Source organism: Oryctolagus cuniculus, chromosome 7 (assembly GCF_051225735.1).
Source record: "Oryctolagus cuniculus isolate XC-2025 breed Fujian yellow rabbit chromosome 7, ASM5122573v1, whole genome shotgun sequence".
Classification (NCBI taxonomy): domain Eukaryota; kingdom Metazoa; phylum Chordata; class Mammalia; order Lagomorpha; family Leporidae; genus Oryctolagus; species Oryctolagus cuniculus.
Window position 1 is genome coordinate 62,934,698 of NC_142873.1, and position 20,694 is coordinate 62,955,391.

Here is a 20,694-nt window from a genome sequence, read left to right on the forward strand (position 1 = left end):
ATGATCACTAGCCATCAGAGAAATGCAAATAAAAACCACAGTGAGGTTTCACCTTGCCCCAGTTAGAATGACTGTCATATAGAAACCAACAAACAACAAATGCTGGTGAGATGTGGGGAAAAATGTGCCTTATTCCACAGTTGCTGGGAATGTAAATTAGCAAAGCCATTGTGGAAGACAGTATGGAGATACCTCAGAAATCTGAAAATAAATCTACCAGTTGACCCAGCAATCCTACTCCTGGGAATTTAAACAAAATAAAATCAAATCAGCATATTAGAGTTATCTGTAACCCCAAGTTTATTGCAGCTCAATTCACAGTAGCTAAGATATGAAATCAACTCAGATATCTATCAACTGATGACTGGATAAAGAAATCATGGTATATATATACTATGGAATACTACTCAGCCATGAAAAAAGAATGAAATCCTGTCTTTGGAACAAAATGGATGCAACTAGAAACCATTGTACTTAGTGAAATAAGCCATTCCCAAAAAGACAAATACCATATGTTTTCCCTGATCTGGGATAACTAATAGAGTACCAAAAATGCAATGTTTAGGAGTGAAATTGACATATTGAGCGTCCATGGTTGTTTATAGCCTTTGTCTACTGCTGAGGAGCAGTGTTTTTTCCTTCTTAGTGTTTGTTAAACTCTTACTGTAGGGTTAATCTTACAAGCATAAAGTAAACTGAAAGTAGATCATTGAGAGAGGGAATAGGAGTGGAAGGAAGAGGAAGAGTAGGAGCGTGGGTGGGAGGAAGGAGAGGGTAGGAAGTATAACCACGTTCCTAAATCTGTATACATAAACTACATGAAATTCGTATACCTTAAATAACATTTAAAACAAGACCAAAAAATTGTTTAAAGTTACATTTGCTTCTGTAATTAAATAATGATGAGAGTAGTGGTATATAAAAATATCTAAATACAAATAAACTGTACATGTTTTAAATGGTTAATTTCATGCTATGTAAATTATATTTTAATAAGGCTTTTGTTTTAAAAATAAAGGATAGTTCCTGTTTGTATAGCATGTGTAAAAATATGAAAATAAACTTGAATAAAATAGCTTTAAAATAAAAAAAAATTGTCTAAGGGAGCCACTTGCCTGAGATTTTTCAGTTCAACCAGAGAACAGTATTGAGGCCAGCTTTTCACAGATGAGTTCAGTGCCCAGTGATGCACCTCATCCTCTGAGACTGTGGCATCAGTGAGGGTGTGGATGCAGGCATCTAGTCCCTGTGCTGTTGCAAGCTGGGGAATAGTTTGGATTTAATTTTTTTCACATTTTGTTAAATTTTATCTTTCCAATCTCCATGGTATTTTTGTTAGCAAAATGAGAGATTAGAGGAGGAGAGAGTGAATAGTAGAGGCTGAGAAGCCGGGAAGTCTGTGGGACATGGTTTCATTTTACATGACCTTTTAAAAAATCAGGGTATAAGCCCTTAAGTTCCTGGTAGAGGTGGCTGGGGAAAATATTTCAGTGATATGGATATTAAATCAGTCACTGTCTGCTCTTGATAATATTTCCTTATGTTTTAAAGATTTTATTTTTTAAAGATTTATTTATTTATTTGAAAGGCAGAGTTACAGAGAGGCAGAGGCAAAGGGAAAGAGAGAGGTCTTCCATATACTGGTTCACTCGCAGAAGTTTCTTCCAGGTCTCCCACATGGGTGCAGGGGCCCAAAGAATTGGGCCATCTTTCACTGCTTTCCCAGGCCATAACAGAGAGCTGAATCAGAAGTGGAGCAGCCAGGCTCGAACCAGTGCCCATATGGGATGCCGGCACTTTAGATGTTGGTTTTACTTGCTATGCCACAGTGCTGGCCTCTTATTTATTTAGTTGACAAGTAGAATCACAGACAGAGCCAGGGAGAGACAGGGAGGTTTTTCATCTACTGGTTCACTCTCCAAATGGCCACAGTGGCCGGAGCTGGCCCTATCCGAAGCCAGGAGCCAGGAGCTTCTTCTGGGTTTCCCCCGTGAGTGCAGAGGCCCAAGTACTTGGGCCATCTTCTGCTGCTTTTCCAGACAATAGTAGAAAGCTGGGTCAAAAGAGGAGCAGCTGGGATATGCACTGGTGCCCATGTAGAATGCTGGTGACTCAGGCAGAAGCTTAGCCCACTACGCCACTTCCTTATGTATTTTTAAAATCTGAAGTTGTTTAACAAAATTTACAAAACACAACACAATAGTTCCTTTAATGCTTCTTCTTCTTCTTCTTCTTTTTTTTTTTTTTTTTTTTTTTTTTTTTTTTTTTTGACAGGCAGAGTGGATAGTGAGAGAGAGAGAGAGAAAGGTCTTCCTTTGCCATTGGTTCACCCTCCAATGGCCGCCATGGCTGGCTCACTGTGGACAGCGCACCGCGCTGATCCAAAGGCAGGAGCCAGGTGCTTATCCTGGTCTCCCATGGGGTGCAGGGCCCTTGCACTTGGGCCATCCTCCACTGCACTCCCTGGCCACAGCAGAGAGCTGGCCTGGAAGAGGGGCAACCGGGACAGAATCCGGCGCCCCGACCGGGACTAGAACCCGGTGTGCCGGTGCTGCTAGATGGAGGATTAGCCTAGTGAGCCGCGGCACTGGCCCCGTCAATGCTTCTTAAATTGATGGATTCTGTTTTGAAAACATTTGTCTGTTTTTGAAGTTGTAATGTTTGTGTGAAAGAAATTAGAAAATGATAGTTTTAGGTATGTTTTCGTGTGTTCCACAGATTTAACAAAGCTTTCCGTTTTCAAAGGAAAAGTGATAAAAACAAAACAAGATCTCAAATTTACCTTTGCTTTTAGCTTCCAGGTTGTATAGCGCTACCCAGGCTGCTTCTTGTGTTCTCTGTGTTCTGGCACTTGAAGCCTCTTACCAATGTTCCCTACATTTTTATCTGCACCAGCACTGTTTGTAATACATTTATTATAGTTGTTTCTAGATAATGTAATTAGGGCCGGCGCCGCGGCTCACTAGGCTAATCCTCCGCCTAGCGGCGCCGGCACATCGGGTTCTAGTCCCGGTCGGGGCGCCGGATTCTGTCCCGGTTGCCCCTCTTCCAGGCCAGCTCTCTGCTGTGGCCAGGGAGTGCAGTGGAGGATGGCCCAAGTGCTTGGGCCCTGCACCCCATGGGAGACCAGGAAAAGCACCTGGCTCCTGGCTCCTGCCATCGGATCAGCGCGGTGCGCCGGCCGCAGCGTGCCGGCCGCGGCGGCCATTGGAGGGTGAACCAACGGCAAAGGAAGACCTTTCTCTCTGTCTCTCTCTCTCACTGTCCACTCTGCCTGTCGGGAAAAAAAAAAAAAAAAAAAGATAATGTAATTAAAGGGCAGAGGAATTTAGAGAACTTGTCTAGTTGAATTTGTGGGTAAGAGAGAGCTCCATCTTGGGCTGCTATGAGGTTCTATTTTGTGTCTTCTGTGGTGTTGTATATCAGTTATCCCAGTTGGTTCACTATTTGTAACAGAACCTGTTTCATTCTCACTTGGCTATTCTGCTGACAACTAATTCTCACCTGCTTAAATATTCGTGTCATTTTTCTTGGTACAGCAGCTACCTCTGTGATGACCTATTGTTTCCTGAGAACCTATTCTCTTTAATATATTCATATAATGAAGAAGCCAAACATGACTTCAAATAAGTCAATTTGCATTTTATTTATTTATCTTAACCATTTTGAGGGTTTATAAGTGAGTTTAGCAGTTCCCAGAGCAGACCAATACACTGTTGTACTCCATCCAGAATTTGTTTTGTCCACAGTGGTGTTCATGGGAACAGCATTTTTCCATGAGATTCTTCTATCTGAATGAGCCATCATTTTGAGTACTTCCTCTTATTGAACTCATTATTTCTTTGCATGCAGGTTACTGTGTTGGATTTGTTTCATTCGTAGCTCACATGAAAGAAGAATCAAAGTAAGGAATATAATGCACAGATATTAATGTTAATAGCATTACAGATCACTCATTGTATAATTTGTAGTTCTTTGTATTTTCCAATTAGTTCACATTCCTATTAGAAAAGGAAATGATAATGATTAAAAACACCTGACTTTAAGTGATTATGATGAGCTACATTTCTGGCTGCTACCATTGTTGTAGAAACTGGAAAGTAAAAAGAATATGCTTTATTTGTTGGACAATGAGCAATTGAGTGAAGTTTTATTTGTCTGGTGGTGTTGAATAGAGAGTCCACCTGAATAAATTTCATATGACTCAGGCCTGCCTTGTGCAAACTGAAATTTTAGTTTCCATGCATAAAATGAAGACCTTATTTTAGCAATATTGCATCTTTTAAACATTTATTATGATTAAATGCAATATGCTAAATTGAGCTTGACCTTTTCCTGGAATCAGAATTGTTTCTGTGGCCTTCAGTTATTGCACTTCTGACTTTTCCTGTGCTAGTGGCTGCCGCTGCAGCAGCATTCAGTTCTGCTTTTTTTTTTAATTTTAAGATTTTATTTATTTATTTGACAGGTAGAGTTACAGACAGTGAGAGAAAGAGAGAGAAAGGTCTTCCTTCAGTTGATTCACTCCCCAAATGCTCACAACGGCCAGAGTATGCCGATCTGAAGGCAGGAGCCAGGTGCTTCTTCCTGGTTTCCCACGTGGGTGCAGGGGCCCAAGTACTTGGGCCATCCTCCACTGCTTTCCCAGGCCACAGCAGAGAGCTGGACTGGAAGAGGAGCAACCGGGACTAGAACACAGTACCCATATGAGATGACGGTGCTGTAGGTGGAGGGTTAACCTAGTAAGCCACAGCGCCGGCCCCAACGGCATTCAGTTTTAATCTTGCTGCTTAGAGAAAATAAATAACACATACAATTTTATGTGGGTAGACTTTCTAAATTCTGAAGGTTTGCTTGAAAGCATTCTTCCTGGGATGAAAATTAGGTCATTATCTTCCCCATCATCCAGGAGAGAGTATGTGTTATAATTTGTATTTTTGTAAGTTTTGATAACTGGTGACCCATGAGAGAGATTTGTTCTTGCTTCTGTGTTTTTATTTGTGATGGCAAAGTTTATATTGAGCATTAGTGAGCTTTGGAATTTGATTTTCCTGGATATAAATTCCATGAACACAACATGGGCAGTCCACTCAATTTCTCCAAATTTGTTTCTTCATCCATGTAATGAAGATAAGTGTACTTTCATCAAGGAGTTGTGAGGATTGAATGAAGGATTCATTATGTGGTGTGCTTCACACAGTACCTGCGCGTAGTTAGTGCTCAGTAAATGCATCAGTAATGACGGCCATAATAATTGTAGATTTTATTCTTAATTGGACCTTTATAGGCACTTGCCACTTCTTAGTTTCTTTGTTCAAATTATACTTGACCGATTTGGAAGGTGAAGTTGAGTAAGCTTTGGGAAGACTTTTTATGAAGTATTTAATATTTTTATTCATTGATTATGAATGTATACTCACATTCTCACAAGATGGCACAACCAGAGAATGTGTATACATGGCAAAAGATCTTGATCCCTCTATTACATCTTAACATTTTTTAAAATTGGAGGGGCAAAACTGGGAGGGACAGAGAAAAGTAGCCTGGCGGGGGATGGGGGTGGGGAAGGAGAGAGTGTGCAAAAAGAGAAGGGAGGGAAAAAGAGAGGGTGGCAGAGAGGCAGTGTTGGAGGGAGGGAGGATGGGGAGAGAGAGACAGAGACCGAGACAGAGAGACAGTGACAGTCAGTATATGCTCCTCTAACAAATGCCCACAATGACCAGGCTGAACCAAGCTGAATCTGGGAGCAGGGAACTCGATCCATGTCTCTCACATGGGTGGCAGGAGCATGAATCATCACAGCTCTCTCAGGCTCAGGAAGCTGCAGTCAGGAACAGGAACCAGGTATTGAACCCGAGTACTTTGATGTGGAACATGAACGTACTAACTGCTGGTTCAAATGCTCGCTCTCATTATAACTTTGAAAGTGGTTTTTTGCAAACTATCTGGAAAAGTTCTATGAGGTTAAAAATATGTCTGTGTAAGACAACAAGATGAGATTATATCATGGCTTTTTAGGAAATTCTACATATTTTAAATAGAATTTTTAGTTATTCTATGCTTTTCTGTATTTAAGGGATATGTAACTTGCCACTGATTGGTACTAACTGGATTAAACCTGGCCCAACAGGTTACATAACTTAACGCTGATAATGGAAATAATTTTGGAAAACATTGTCACCATTGTTTTCTAGTCTCTGCTCACCATCTTTTGTTTATCTTTTATAACTTTTATTTGTTAAGGATTTTTTTATTTATTTGAAAAGCAGAGTTATAGAGAAGCAGAGGCAGAGAGAGAGAGGTCTTTCATTTGTTGGTTCATTCCCCAGATAGCCGCAACGGCTGGAGTTGGGCCAATCTGAAACCAGGAGCCAAGAGCTGTTCTGGTTCCCACGTGGGTAAAGGGGCCCAAGAACTTAAACCATCTTCTGCTGCTTTCTCAGGCCATAGCAGAGAGCTGGACCAGAAGTGGAGCAGCCAGAACTCGAACTGGTGCCCCCTTGGGGTGCTGGCGCTGAAGGCCACAGTGCTTACCCCACTTTTATGGCTTTTAAACTCTTAGTATAGTTATGAACCAACAGCTGTTATACAGTCTATTGATATAAATACTCTTACTACAATCTTTTATTTATGTGAAATTGCCTTGAAGTAGCTGAAAGCTTTATAACGAGATTCAGTTACTCATTATTGTTTTTAATCATCTGGAGGACGTTTTCTGTTTTGAGTGTCCATGGGTGGGCTCTTAATACTCAGAGTTTTGGAAACAGAAATGAACAGGGTGGGATGCCTACTGAATGCCAAATTTTAAAGCAGTTGCTCAGTGAGAAGATCCTGAAAATGAAGTGTGGCCAATGAATTTCTCAGAGAAATAGTTATTTGGCAAATGAGTGTTTTTCTTTTGGCCATTAATGGGAATATTTGAAGCCCTTTCCTTATTTCTTTAACAGGATATCAAATGCCCAATTTAACTTTAAAAGTGATGGGAGTGACTTGTACAAAGATCAGTCATACATCTGTATAGCAAGGGACTTGTTACATTGCTGAGGTATGCAGGGAAGTTCTCTGAATACTTTGAGAGTGCTGTGTGTTTTATTGGGAGAGGGTGGAGGCATGGGCATGATGGCTATGTCATTTCTTTTAATTGTATTTTTTGATTTTTTTAAAGATTTATTTATTTATTTGAAAGTCAGAGTTACACAGAGAAGGAGAGGCAGAGAGAAAGAGAGAGAGAGGTCTTCTATTCGATGGTTCACTCCCTAATCGGTTGCAATGCCGGAGCTGCGCCAATCCGAAGCCAAAAGCCAGGAGCTTCTTCCATGTCTCCCATGTGGGTGCAAGGGCCCAAGGACTTGAGCCATCTTCTACTGCTTTCCTAGGCCATAGCAGAGAGCTGGATCAGAAATGGAACAGCCGGGTCTCAAACCGGTGCCCATATGGGATGCCGGCGCTTCAGGCCAGGGCCTTAACCCGTTGTGCCACAGCGCTGGGCCCCTTGTGATGCTTTTTTATAAGTGATCATATCTCATTCCTTTATTATGTTTTCTCTTCCTATCCTGTTTTTTTTATGTTAATATAGAAAATAGGTAACAAAGGTTGTTAAAATTCTATAAGTATGCATAGTTTAGGACCATAGACCTGAAGGGGGAATGCTGTGATGAACTACAATATAGGTGTTAGCAAAACCCCCAGATCTTCCTCCATATTCTAAATACAGCACCTGTTTATTTTAAAAAGCCAGAAAATGCAAACAATAAGAAGGTCACTAAGTTATACCTAGAAGAGGCCATTGTTTTCTTCTTTTAGCTAGAAAAAGAGAAACCACTGGAAGAATCTTAGCCAGAGGGATTTAATGTAGGGAGTTCTTTAGGGAGGGAAGATAATCAATAACTGATCCTACTTTGAAGAGATCAGGAGGTGCCAAAATGCCAGGTAGATGCTGACTGACATCTCAGCCACCTGGGAGGTGTCTAGGAGCTTTCCCCAGACGCCTCACAAACCCCAGTCCCACACTTGTCACCACTTGTGCTGGCTTCTGCAGGCTACTGTACGTTCTCTCCAGTTGTCTGACTTCCACAGGAGTGCTATTGTCCAGAGGCTAAACTGAAATCCTGCTGGCAAGAAATCTGGGAAATACAGTTTTGAGATTTCAGCCACTGTGACAGAGCTTGACAGGACAGGACTGATGTTGACATGTGCTATCAGTAGGTGACCTTCAGCACAAGGTGCTCCCTAGTTCTCTGCTCGAGATCTGTGCACACGCTACTTACGGCCTCACGCTTAGTCAGAACTCTAAGTGCTAATTTGCTTTTTATTAAATACACATCTTTCTGAGCTCTTATACACACACATATAGTTAAAGGAGTATACTCATTTTTTGTGTGGAAGCTGTTCTTATCAACTATTTCAATAAATTGAATGGATTTTGAATGGGTTCTTATAATTCCATTGTGGATTTTTTTTTTTTTTTGACAGGCAGAGTGGACAGTGAGAGAAAGAGGCAGAGAGAAAGGTCTTCCTTTGCCGTTGGTTCACCCTCCAATGGCCGCTGCGGCCTGCTTGCTGCAGCTGGCCACCACACTGATCCAAAGCCAGGAGCCACATACTTCTCCTGGTCTCCCATGCAGGCGTAGGGCCCAAGGACTTGGGCCATTCTCCACTGCACTCCCGGGCCACAGCAGAGAGCTGGCCTGGAAGAGGGGCAACCGGGACAGAATCCGGTGCCCCAACCGGGACTAGAACCTGGTGTGCTGCCGCTGCAGGCAGAGGATTAGCCTAGTGAGCTGCGGCGCCAGCCTGCATTGTGGATTCTTTTAATACAGTCAGTCATTTAGATGGTTTCCAACTTTTGGCTATTACATCAGTGCTTTATCAGAAATCCTTGTGGCTGAATCTTTGTATATACTGTTTTTCCTCTGGGAATATTTCGAGGAATGTGATAACTGATTCAAATGTCATGGTGGGTGACACCTTTTTTTGGATGATATATTCTGCTATGCTCCATTTTCTTTTTGTTTACTCCCATTTCTCAGCTCAGATAAATAGATGCCATAAACTGGCCTCTCGCATCACTGCATCCCACCCCTATATCATACAAGATGCTTGGACCTTTATTCATATTTGCATCTTTGCATCTTACTTGGTTATAAAAGTATGGAATTTGGCTGGGGCTGATGCTGTGGCATAGTGAGTTAAGCCTCTGCCTGTGGTGCTGACACCCCCTGTGGGCACCGGTTTGAGTCCTGGCTGCTCCAGTTCAGATCCAGCCATATGATAGTGGCCCAGAAAAGCAGCAGAGGATCACCTGGGTGCTTGGGCACGTGCGCACACATAGTAGACCCAGAGGAAGCTCCTGGCTTTGGCCCAGCTCTGGCAATTGCAGCCATTTGGGGAGTGAACCAGTGAGTAGAAGGCCCCTCTTTCTGTCCCTCCCTCTCTCTGTAACTCTGCCTCTCAAATAAATAAATAAATCTTTAAAAAATTATTTGGCTGTGACACAATTGACCATTGGCTGTAACTAGCTACAAAATACTGAATATTTATAAGCATTCTATTAGAATTAAGAATCAATTAGGGCCTGCACTGCGGCTCACTAGGCTAATCCTCTGCCTTGCGGCGCCAGCACACCGGGTTCTAGTCCCAGTCGGGGCGCCGGATTCTTCTCTTCCAGGCCAGCTCTCTGCTGTGGCCCGGGAGTGCAGTGGAGGATGGCCCAAGTGCTTGGGCCCTGCACCCCATGGGAGACCAGGAGAAGCACCTGGCTCCTGCCTTTGGATCAGCGCCATGTGCCGGCTGCAGTGCACCAGCCATGCCGGCCATTGGAGGGTGAACCAATGGCAAAGGAAGACCTTTCTCTCTGTCTCTCTCTCTCACTGTCCACTCTGCCTGTCAAAAAAAAAAAAAAAAAGTCAATTAGAAATTATTTTCAAGCATAATTAAACCTTGATGAATGATAAGGTGGTTGTTTGGTTAAGATGCCACTCCATCCCACAATGGAGTGCTTATGTTCGAGTCCTGGTTCTTCTCCTGATTCCAGGTTCCTGCTAATGAGCACCCTGGCGGGCAGAAGGTGATGGCTCAAGTAGTTGGGTCTCTGTCACGTGGGAAACCTGGGTGGAATTTTGGGCTCCTGGCTTTGGCTTGGCCCAATACTAGCTGTTGGGCATTTGGGAAGTGATCCAGTGGATAGATGATCTGTGTGTGTCTGTATGCCTTTTGAATAAAAATATATAAAAAGTTCTAAAAAATCAGCCTTAATGGTAGTTGAGTAATTGTCATTACGTTAATGGCATTTGTAACATTTAGGGAACCTAAATGAACTATGAATTTTCTTGACTTTCTGAGAACTATGTTGATATTTTCACTTCACTGATTTGGTTAAATGATACTGCCCTGATGTTGTGTTTATGATGAAAGTGTGTTTTTACCAATATGGCCTGTTATGTTTTTCTTTGAGTGATAGCAGAGGACAAAAGGGTTATTGAAGCTGCAAAAGAGAGGGATTTTTAGGCAAGGAAAGAAGTCACCTATTAATTGTCTTTAAAAATGTTAAGGATTCATATCTATTCAAGAATTAATACTGCTTTTCTATTACTTAATAGAATGAGACAAATTATTTTTTAACTAACAAAATTGACTCAGACTTTATTATTTTATTTTCTTTGAAATAGAGACACCTGTAATAGTCAGAGCTGGGACATACTGAAGCCAAGAGCCCAGAGCTCAGTCTGGGCCTCTGGTGTGGATGGCAGGTTCTAAATTACTTGTTCCATCACCTGCTGCTTCCCAGAGTGTGCTTTAGCAAGAAGCTGAATTATAAATGGAGCTAGGGCTTGAATTCAGACACTCCAGTATGGGGTGCGATGCCTTAAACTCTGTGCCAAATGCCTACCATTATTCAGAATTTAAATTAGGAAATTACTAAAGTTGATGATTGTTATAATTACGTTATGAGTGAATGCAGATATTTCAGGTAATATTTGATAGAAATAACATTAATCATGAAGTAAACACCACTTTTAAACAGCTTTCTAGGCTGTTTGCCCAGAGGAAGAAGGGACAGTGTTGATAATTCTCTTAGATCCTTATACGCATAGATCTAAAAGTTATTGCACTAGAACAAAATTTTATTTCATTTTTCATGAGTTTTTGACACTGCTCTGTGCCCTAGACACATATCGAGAGAGCAAATATGTGTAATATATGGTAGCATATGACAGATGTTAACCATGTGAAAGCAGGAGTTCAGAGAATTTGGTGGCCATGATTCATCACAGGGAAACTTCACTGTGAAAGTGGTATAGGAAGTGAACGTTGTTGATGTAGAGATGAGCAGTGGTGCTAGGTATACCTGACATTTCAGGCTGTGCTAATAGAAAGGTACTGTATTCCAAGAATCTGATTCCCATCACAGATATCATAGGCCTGTTTACACTCAGTGACAGTTTTCAGGTAATCCATCTACGCCAGCCACTCTAGCTCCATGATATTTTCCAATATACCAAACAGTTTCCTATCTTGACATCTTGTCAGTTTTTATTCCTTCTGCCCGCAGTGCTCATCCTCTGGATATCCTTGTGCTTGAGGCTTTGAGCCTTTGCCGCAGTGGCACTGTCAGGAAGAGGTTACCCTTTCCACCTATTTAGAATAGCAACTTCCTTTACCCACCCCTCATTTACCATGCCATAGCACTGCTCAGTAAATATTGAATATTTGTATTATATTTAATTACTAAGCTTATTTTCATCTATCTCTTTCCTCCACCCCCTGCCATCTTAGTCCTTCATAAGAGTTTCAGGATGGGGGCTGGCACTGTGGGGCAGTGGGTTAACACCCATACGGGTGCTGGTTCGAGACCTGGCTGCTCCACTTCCTGTCCAGCTCTCTGCTATGGCCCAGGAAAGCAGCAGCAGATGGCCCAAGTCCTTGGGCCCCTGCACCCATGTGGGAGACCTGGAAGAAGCTCCTGGCTCCTGGCTTTGGATCGGCACAGCTCCGGCCGTTGCAGCCATCTGGGGAGTGAACCAGCGGATGGAAGACCTCTCTCTGCCTCTCTCTCTCTCTGCCTCTCCTCTCTCTGTGTAACTCTGTCTTTCAAATAAATAAATCTTAAAAAAAAAAAAAAAAGAGTTTCAGGATGGTGGAGAAATTTCTCTTCTAGATGTTTTAAGTTCACAGACACATTGCAGATGCCTGAACCATCATCTTGGTACATGGAAGTCACTCAGATATTTGTTGAATGCATAAGTACATGAAACTGAGAGTGACTCTGGCCTTCCTACCATTAGAAGGCTTCAGGGACGGTGATTATGAATTAACTAAAGGTAGGAGAAAAAAACCTTTATTATTTTTTGGAAGGTGGTGGTGAGTATTGTGGCTCTGTTTTAGACTTTGGACTTCATTTGGGGTATTGGAGCAGCGCATTACAATAGGCAGCATTGGAGGGGAGTACAAATGGGACATCCAGACTGATTTGGGAATCATTGAAGTCATGACCAAGAGTCAGAGTCTCGTTTAAAGGGAGGCCAAGGATGGAACCCTGAGGGGAGTCACTGCATAGCAGGGACAGTGGGTCCTAGGAAAAACTGTCACACAGTGGTGAGAGGGGTAGGAAGAAATCCAGAGGAAATTGCAGTCATCAAGTATATGGAAAAGGACCGTGCTCATAATGTAAAATCGTGCAGCAGTCAAGTAAGAAAGTAAATAATTCAACCAGCATGTTTGGTGGTTATGAGGTCATTGATGACTTCTGTTGCACTTGTGTGATGAGGAATTGGTACTGGAAAAGACCCAGAGGCCTGAAGACACTACTCTTCTGTGTGGTTGCTCATGTGGTGCGAGGCCTGCACAGCTCAGTCACATCATCCGCGTGCATTACGTAGAGTAACATCCAGCAGTAACGTGGCGTTCTTTAGCAAAACCAGGATGTTAACTCAGAGTTTCTAGCAAGTAGAAGAGAAGTCTCTTGAAAAGGAAAGCAAGATGCCTTTTCTGTTTTGCACAAAGGGGCTACTTGGTCATTGTCCATTCAGTGGCCCCAGTGGAGAAAATGCCACAAACATCTGTTGAGACTGAGTTTTGACATATAAGAAAGAGGAAAGAAATTGTAGAACAGGTCCTTGGTAAAATAGGTTAGGTGGGAAGGAGGCAAAAGAAGAGAGCAGTAAGGAAAGTGTTAGAACGTAGATTGAATATCTGTTGTTGGAGATTCTTGAACCTGGAAGTGCTTCATATTTCAGAGTTGGGAGTTTTACAGTATTTGCATAGACTTACTATTTGATTATCCCTAATCCCAAAACCTGAAATCTGAAATACTTGCTCACAGCGTTTCAGGCTTTGAGCGTTTTGAATTTCAGATTTTGGACTTGAGATGCTTAACCTGTATTTAGGTGCGGTGTGCTCAGGGTATGAGAATGGAAAGCACAGGAATAACAGGACAACGGTGCAAAAGGGATGGGTGGATCCGTGATGGACTGGGTGTGATTGGGAACAAAAGGCCAAAAATGATGTCAACACTGCAAGAGTGGGAGCTGAGGCTTCGTTTATTCACACAGACAAAGGTGTCACTTCTCTGGAAATTAAAATTTTGTTTAGCAGTGCTTAGCTTGAGATGGCTGGAGAATGTTAAGAATTTCTGGTTGCAGGTGGGAGGGACGTTATGGGGGGGAAGCCATTGTAATCCATAAGCTGTACTTTGGAAATTTATATTCATTAAATAAAAGTTAAAAAAAAAGTCATAAAAAAAGAATTTCTGGTACATGGGTGGACTTTTTGAATAAAGTTAAAGGAGAAGAATCAGTTTGGTCAGTTTTTAGCTGAAGTTGTGGAAGGATGACAGAGATGCACACTCAGCTCCTCGGGCGCCCCGGTCAGACTTGCTATTTCTGTAGGGATTGTAACATGTGCCAGGCACCCTGCAGCCCTGCAGCCCGTGAATTGTAGAGCTGGAGGTCAGCCAGATGCAGTCTCTGCCCAGAGGCCCAGACTTAACCCATATTCCATTCTGCTTCCGTCTCTGGGTGTCCTAGTGATTAGGAAGTCAATATGCTGGACATGGGAAGACAAATACAGCATGTTCCCCCTTATTTGTGGCAGTTAAAATTAAAAAAAAAAAAATCAAAAGCAACAAAAGGAAATGCCTATGTATATCAGTTTTGCTGCAAATACTGTTTGTCATGCTTTGTTTCAAATCTTTGTCAAGTTGTTAAAGTGACATACTACTATAGTTTTAAGGACCTGTATTTTAAAATTTACTATATATGAGTGAAATTCACATATTTTAATTCATATTGTTTATAGGCCTTTCATATATTCCTGTTTAACTATGGCCTTTTTACATTGTATTTCTTGAGCTCTTTAATTAGCAGAGCATTAACCCTTTAACTATAATGTACATCAACAATGTTACCTCAAAAAATAAAAAGAAAGCTGGCAGACGTGTACTCCACTTTCACAGCCTTTGTTTTAAGTTCATTACTTCAAAGATTGCTTGGTCCACCTCGGTCGTATAGCAGCAGATGTTTCCTGCTATCTGTTCTTTTTCTAAAAGACCTAAAGTATTGTTTAAAGCCATCTGTTGATATTTTAAGAAATAGCAAATATCTTGCTACCCTCTTTTTTCTCAACAGCGTATTCCCACACTTTTGATTTTTCCCTATGTATTGTGTGTCCCCCGACTTCACTGAGAAGCAGTGAGATACATACAGCCTGAGCGCTGGCTGATCAGTTTCAACTGTTTCACACAGGCAGATGAGGTGCCTTCAGTTCACTGTCTATACTTTCATGAGAGACAAATGTTAGCCATGGGAGTTTATACGTTAATAAAATAACATCGGTATCCATGGCCAGGACTTTACTAAGTTCTCTATTTGGTATATCCCAAGTATTAATAGATCTAAAAAGAGACATAAACCCAACACAATAATATTGGGGGACTTAAATACCCCACTTCTTTTACTGGGCAGATCAACCAGATGAAAAAACAGAGGTAGTCTGTGACCAAATAGACCTAACAGATATTTACAGAACATTCCATCCCATAGCTGCAGATTATGTATTCTCATTGAATATTCCCTAGGATAGATCATATACTAGGCCCTAAGACAAATCTCAACAAATTAAAAAAAATTAAAGTCATATCTTGTCTCTTTTGACCCTAATGAAATAAAGCTGGAAAATAACAATAAAAGAAACTCTGGAGAGGCTGATGCTGTGGTGTAGCAGGTAAAGCTGTTCCCTGCAGTACCAGCATGTCCTGGCTGCTCTACTTCTGATCCAGCTCTCTGCTGTGGCCTGGGGAAGCAGTGGAAGATGGTCCAAGTGCTTGGGCCCCTGCACCCACGTGGGAGCCTGGAAGAAGCTCCTGGCTTCAGATGGGTGCAACTCCAGCTGTTGCGGCCATTTGGGGAGTGAACCAGTGGATAGAAGACTTCCCTCTCTCTGCCTCTGCCTCTCTGTAACTGCCTTTCAAATAAATAAATAAATCTTAAAAAAAATACTAATGAAAATGGAAACAGCATATTAAAACTGGTAAGATACAGCAAAAATGAAGAGGAAAGTTTATAGAAGTGAGTGCCTACATCTGAAAAAAAAAAAAGAAGATATCACACGGATAATCTAAGAATGCATCTTAAGGACCTAGAAAATTTAAAATATATGTTTTAAAGATTTACTTTATTTATTTGAAAAACAGAGTTACAGAGAGAGGTAGAGAGAGAGAGGTCTTCATCTGCTGGTTCACTCCCCGGATGGCTGCAAAGGCCAGGGCTGCGTCAATCCGAAGCCAGGGGCCAGGAGCTTCTTCCAGGCCTCCCATGAGGGTGCAGGGGCCCAAGGACTTCGGCCATTCTCCACTGCTATCCCAGGCTATAGTAGAGAGCTAGATCATAAAAGGAGCAGCTGGGACTAGAACCAGCACCCATATGGAATGCTGGCGCTTCAGGCCAGGGCGTTAACTCACTGTGCCACAGAGTTGGCCCCTAAAGATTTTTTAAAATTAATTTTCTTGGTATCCTACTTCCCCCCTCCTCTACCTCTTATATAAGATATATAGATGTCTACATAGATGATTTATAACTTCATGACAAGTGGCGTTATAGTTGGCATAATTTCATAAATATTTTCCTGAAGGTTTAAACATGTAGGGCCACAGTTTAATTCAAAAACATGTAGAAAAAGGAGAAACTCAACAACATTCTACTTTCAGATTACATGCAAAGAGAAAATTCATCTAAACAGCCCTTCATAAGGTTGTGTAGCAGTGCTTCATACTCCCGGGATTGGCAGTAGTGAAAGGACAGGAGAGATGTTACCCAGAATAGATAATGGTGCTCTTCCCAAATGTGTGATAAACATGGTACAGATGCTTTCAAAAGCAATCATGATATTTAGACTAATGACACAGAATGGAAGATCAGCAAAGTAGATGTGAGTGGAGAAAAATGTATGGTAACAATTATGTCTCCATCTGTTGTGCTGATAATGCGATATGATATTGTACATCCCATCACACATAGCCTTTTAACTGCTTTAGAAACTGAGCACAGAAAAGTAGGTGAAGCCTCTAAAGACCTTTGGTCCAGCTTGTGCTCTTTGTATGCGGAGGTTAGAATTAATGGACAATAGAGGTTCTCAGCTTGCTTGATTTACAGCTCATTTAGTATCTTAGTGATTTTTCCCCCCCATTTCATCCCTAGGCCAAAAGTACATCACCAACAGCAAATAGTTTTGTTTTTAAGTAGTTAGTTCTAAGCAATTTAATAAATATTTGTTTCCTAACAACATAGCAATTATTTGAAAATACATAAGTTGTAAGAAAAACTTTCAATTGTTTTATTCTTAAATACAAATACTAATGGAGTGTGCATGCTGGTTGGGCAGTACTTGCTTTCTCACTCTTGGAATAAGATCACACACCGCCACAGTCCATCTTCTGTTGTGCTTTATTTGGTTCTTGTGCTTGTTTACTTGTCAATCACAGCAACAGCTGAACGTGCACCTTTACAAGGAGGTGTCATTGAGGGCGTGGAGTGTTGTCTCATGGAAGCTGCATACTGAGTCAGCTGAAATTTCATGCAGTATTTGACAGATGCTGAATCTTACTGTGATTTCCTTGAAAATGTAAAATATCCTGCAGTGTCTCTGTGATTATTGAGGTGTTCTGCAAGATCTTGGTATATAATTTGGGAACCTTAGATCAATGATCTTAAATCAGTAGATCATGGGAGAGAGACTGGAAATTTTTTGCTTCCCATTGCTGTGTAATAACTTAGGTAAATTGTTGTCTACAATGCCTTGGACATAGCAGGTGCCTCATCAATATAAATTATCTTTCTCTTACTATCAGTTTTTATAGCCATGCATAGCCCTTGTATTCTGATTTATATTTACAGTCTAGTAATCTTTATTATGTATAGCATCACATATTTTATTGCCTGCTGTTAAGTGGGTGACATGGTTATTATTGTGCCTCGGTGACAAAGCAGGTGATTTTATAAAGCCTAATTTACATGAAACATACAAGGCAAAGAAATGCATTCATTAACAACATAAGATTTTTTTGAGAATTTAATTATACAACAACAAAAACCCCACTACCAGAAGAAATTAGATGTAAGATATGTCTGGAAAGTTCACAGAAACCACAGACTCCCTGTTGTGATGCTGTAATCTCCTGTTAACTGAGCCGTATCTCCATATCGTGGTGAGGATTGCTATTTCAGAAGGCTGTTTATAGGACCATTAAGAGAAATACAGTTATTCATCATACTGCTTATTCTAGCATGCTTCACTCGAGGTTTAGACGCAATGATAATTTTGTAACAAGATGGCAGCCATAGGCCAGCGCCGCGGCTCACTAGGCTAATCCTCCGCCTTGCGGCGCCGGCACACCAGGTTCTAGTCCCGGTCGGGGCACCGGATTCTGTCCCGGTTGCTCCTCTTCCAGTCCAGCTCTCTGCTGTGGCCTGGGAAGGCAGTGGAGGATGGCCCAAGTCCTTGGGCCTGCACCCCATGGGAGACCAGGATAAGTACCTGGCTCCTGCCATTGGATCAGCGCGGTGCGCCGGCCACAGCGCGCCAGCCGTGGCGGCCATTGGAGGGTGAACCAATGGCAAAGGAAGACCTTTCTCTGTCTGTCTCTCTCACTGTCTACTCTGTCAAAAAAAAAAAAAAAAAAAATGGCAGCCATCAACATGCACTCATACTTCAGAGACTTATCCTGACAGATCTGGTAGATTAAATGTGTGTCTGATGTGTGGATCCCTTAAAGTCTGTACTTTATAAAGTGTACCATGTTACTTTCCATGTAGAAGAGAAGATTTCTCATTTCTACCTCTTAATAGTTGAAGACATAAAAACAACTTGTAAAGTTCTGCATTGATGACTTTGAACCGTTTGCGTGCAAATTTCCCAGAATAATATACAGAAGATATCAGATTTGCATGTGGTAGTAGGGGATGTACAGATACCTTCCACCCATTGAACCATGGCAACAAAATGTATGATGGCTACACTTGGCTACTTCACTCTACTGTGTCTTCACTTCACATACCCTGTCACTTTTCAGTGGGTTACTTAGTATTGTAGCTTGTATGCTATGTTGTAAGTGGACATCTACCCATACATGACTATTGCAAGTTACTGACAACATCAAGTATTAAGTTTCACTTTGTAATCTGTCTAGTTTAAAAATTTCTTGAAAAGTATTTGTAGAGATAATTTTAGTGAGTTACAGATGCCTGCTAATAGAAAGTATGCTGAAAGTATATGGACATATAGAAAAAGAGATTTTCACGGGGAAATGGTGGTTAAAGATCTAAGAGTATTCTTGAAGAGATCAAGCTTCAGGAAACTAAAGATCTAACCGTCCAGGATAGAGATCTATACAAGCCATACCTTTACTGCTTTCTTGTCTGGGGGGAAGTCAGGGCACCCAAGTGCAATTTTGATCTGCTTTCAGACCTAACTTCACCAGTTATTAGTAGTTGGGCTTTGGGCAAGTTAACTGCACCTCTGTAATCGCATGTACCTCAGACAATAAGAGCAACATCTATTTGGTGGCTTGTGCCTAAGGATTAGATGGAGTGATGCCACAGTAGACCTTGTTCAGCCCCACATAGCCTGCTGCCTGAGGAGGTCCCAAAGAGCAGACTCCCTTCAGAGCGCACGGACGGCTCCTGGTTTCTTCAGCCTTCCCGGGATGTGTATGAACTGTGCCATCCTCTGTGCCTCCATAGCTGTGGACATATTTCTGTTACAGCTCTTACTAAGTTGTGTTGTAGTGATTTGTTCCTGTCTGTCTCTCCTTGTGGACATGGGGGGGCCATGTCTATTCTGTACCTTATGCCACATTTGTATGTGCTGAAGCTGATATGCAGTGAATGAGAAGATGGCAAAGCTGCATATCTCTGTAGACTCAGCCCAGAGTCTTTGCATTAATGATCTCTATGACTGTGCCCATGACAACCTATCCTGTGCTTCTGGGTGCAAGTACAGGAATATATGCTATCATAATTCTTTTGTAGGAAATAATCGCACTGAGGAAAATTTTCTAATTCCATCTTTCTAGATGGAACACACATTTTATGTTTTTGTGTTCTAAGAACCACATATCACTATATGCTTTCATCTTCACCATACATTTGGACTGTTTTATTGAGCTCTTTTTTGTTAATGTGTGTGTTTCTCCCATGGGTAGTAACTCCTTGAGAGAGAGCATTGTGTCCATTCCTTCTCTGCATCCTGAGTACTCTGGTGGTGTCTGTTGGTTGTATCCCTTTCTTAGACTAAAATCTTTTTTTTTTTTTTTTTGACAGGCAGAGTGGACAGTGAGAGAGAGACAGAGAGAAAGGTCCTCCTTTGCTGTTGGTTCACCCTCCAATGGCCGCCGCAGCTGGCGCGCTGCGGCCAGCGCACCACGCTGAACCGATGGCAGGAGCCAGGTGCTTCTCCTGGTCTCCCATGGGGTGCAGGGCCCTAGCACTTGGGCCATCCTCCACTGCACTCCCTGGCCACAGCAGAGAGCTGGCCTGGAAGAGGGGCAACCGGGACAGAATCCGGCGCCCCGACTGGGACTAGAACCCAGTGTGCTGGCGCTGCAGGCAGAGGATTAGCCTAGTGAGCCGCAGCGCCGGCCCGACTGAAATCTTGATATGTCACTTTTTTTCCAGGATGAGGAATCTTAATTCTGAAAGACTTTTGACTTTATTTTTAGATTGAAGTACATTGTTTAGAATAAAGAAACATTTTATTTTAAGTATTCAGGTATAATCATCTGTTACATTTTGCTTCCATATTTTATGGGCAATGCATTTCCAGTAGATATATTTCATAAGAGGTACATTTTAAATACCAAAAAAACTCTCAGTGCTGAAAATACCTAAGTAGTTAAGTGTAGTAAAACATATTACAGTAGCAGTAGTCTGCTAAATGCTTCCTGTGCTCCTTCAGGGACTCTAGAGGTTGGGAACTTTATTTAGGGAAACTCAGCCTTATGTTAATAATGTAAACGGATATGTTAAGTAACAGAGCCCTTACAGAGAGATCCTTGTCTACAGGCTTGCTATATTGGACAGAAAGGCCACGTGCCACTTGGAAGGTCCGTAGCCATGGTAGAAACTTAGTATCTCTTCGTGGTATTGATGGCAAATATTAGTTTCTCATGTAACTTTTTTCTTATATATTTTTTCTAAGAGAAAA

General features: G+C 41.8%; 1 protein-coding gene across 4 annotated transcripts in view; it reads left to right on the forward strand.

Moving 5' to 3' along the window:
* The window catches only part of VAV3 (vav guanine nucleotide exchange factor 3), a 404,596-nt gene that overhangs the window by 52,548 nt on the left and 331,354 nt on the right, over window positions 1-20,694 (forward strand). The gene's annotated exons all lie outside the window — the stretch shown is intronic.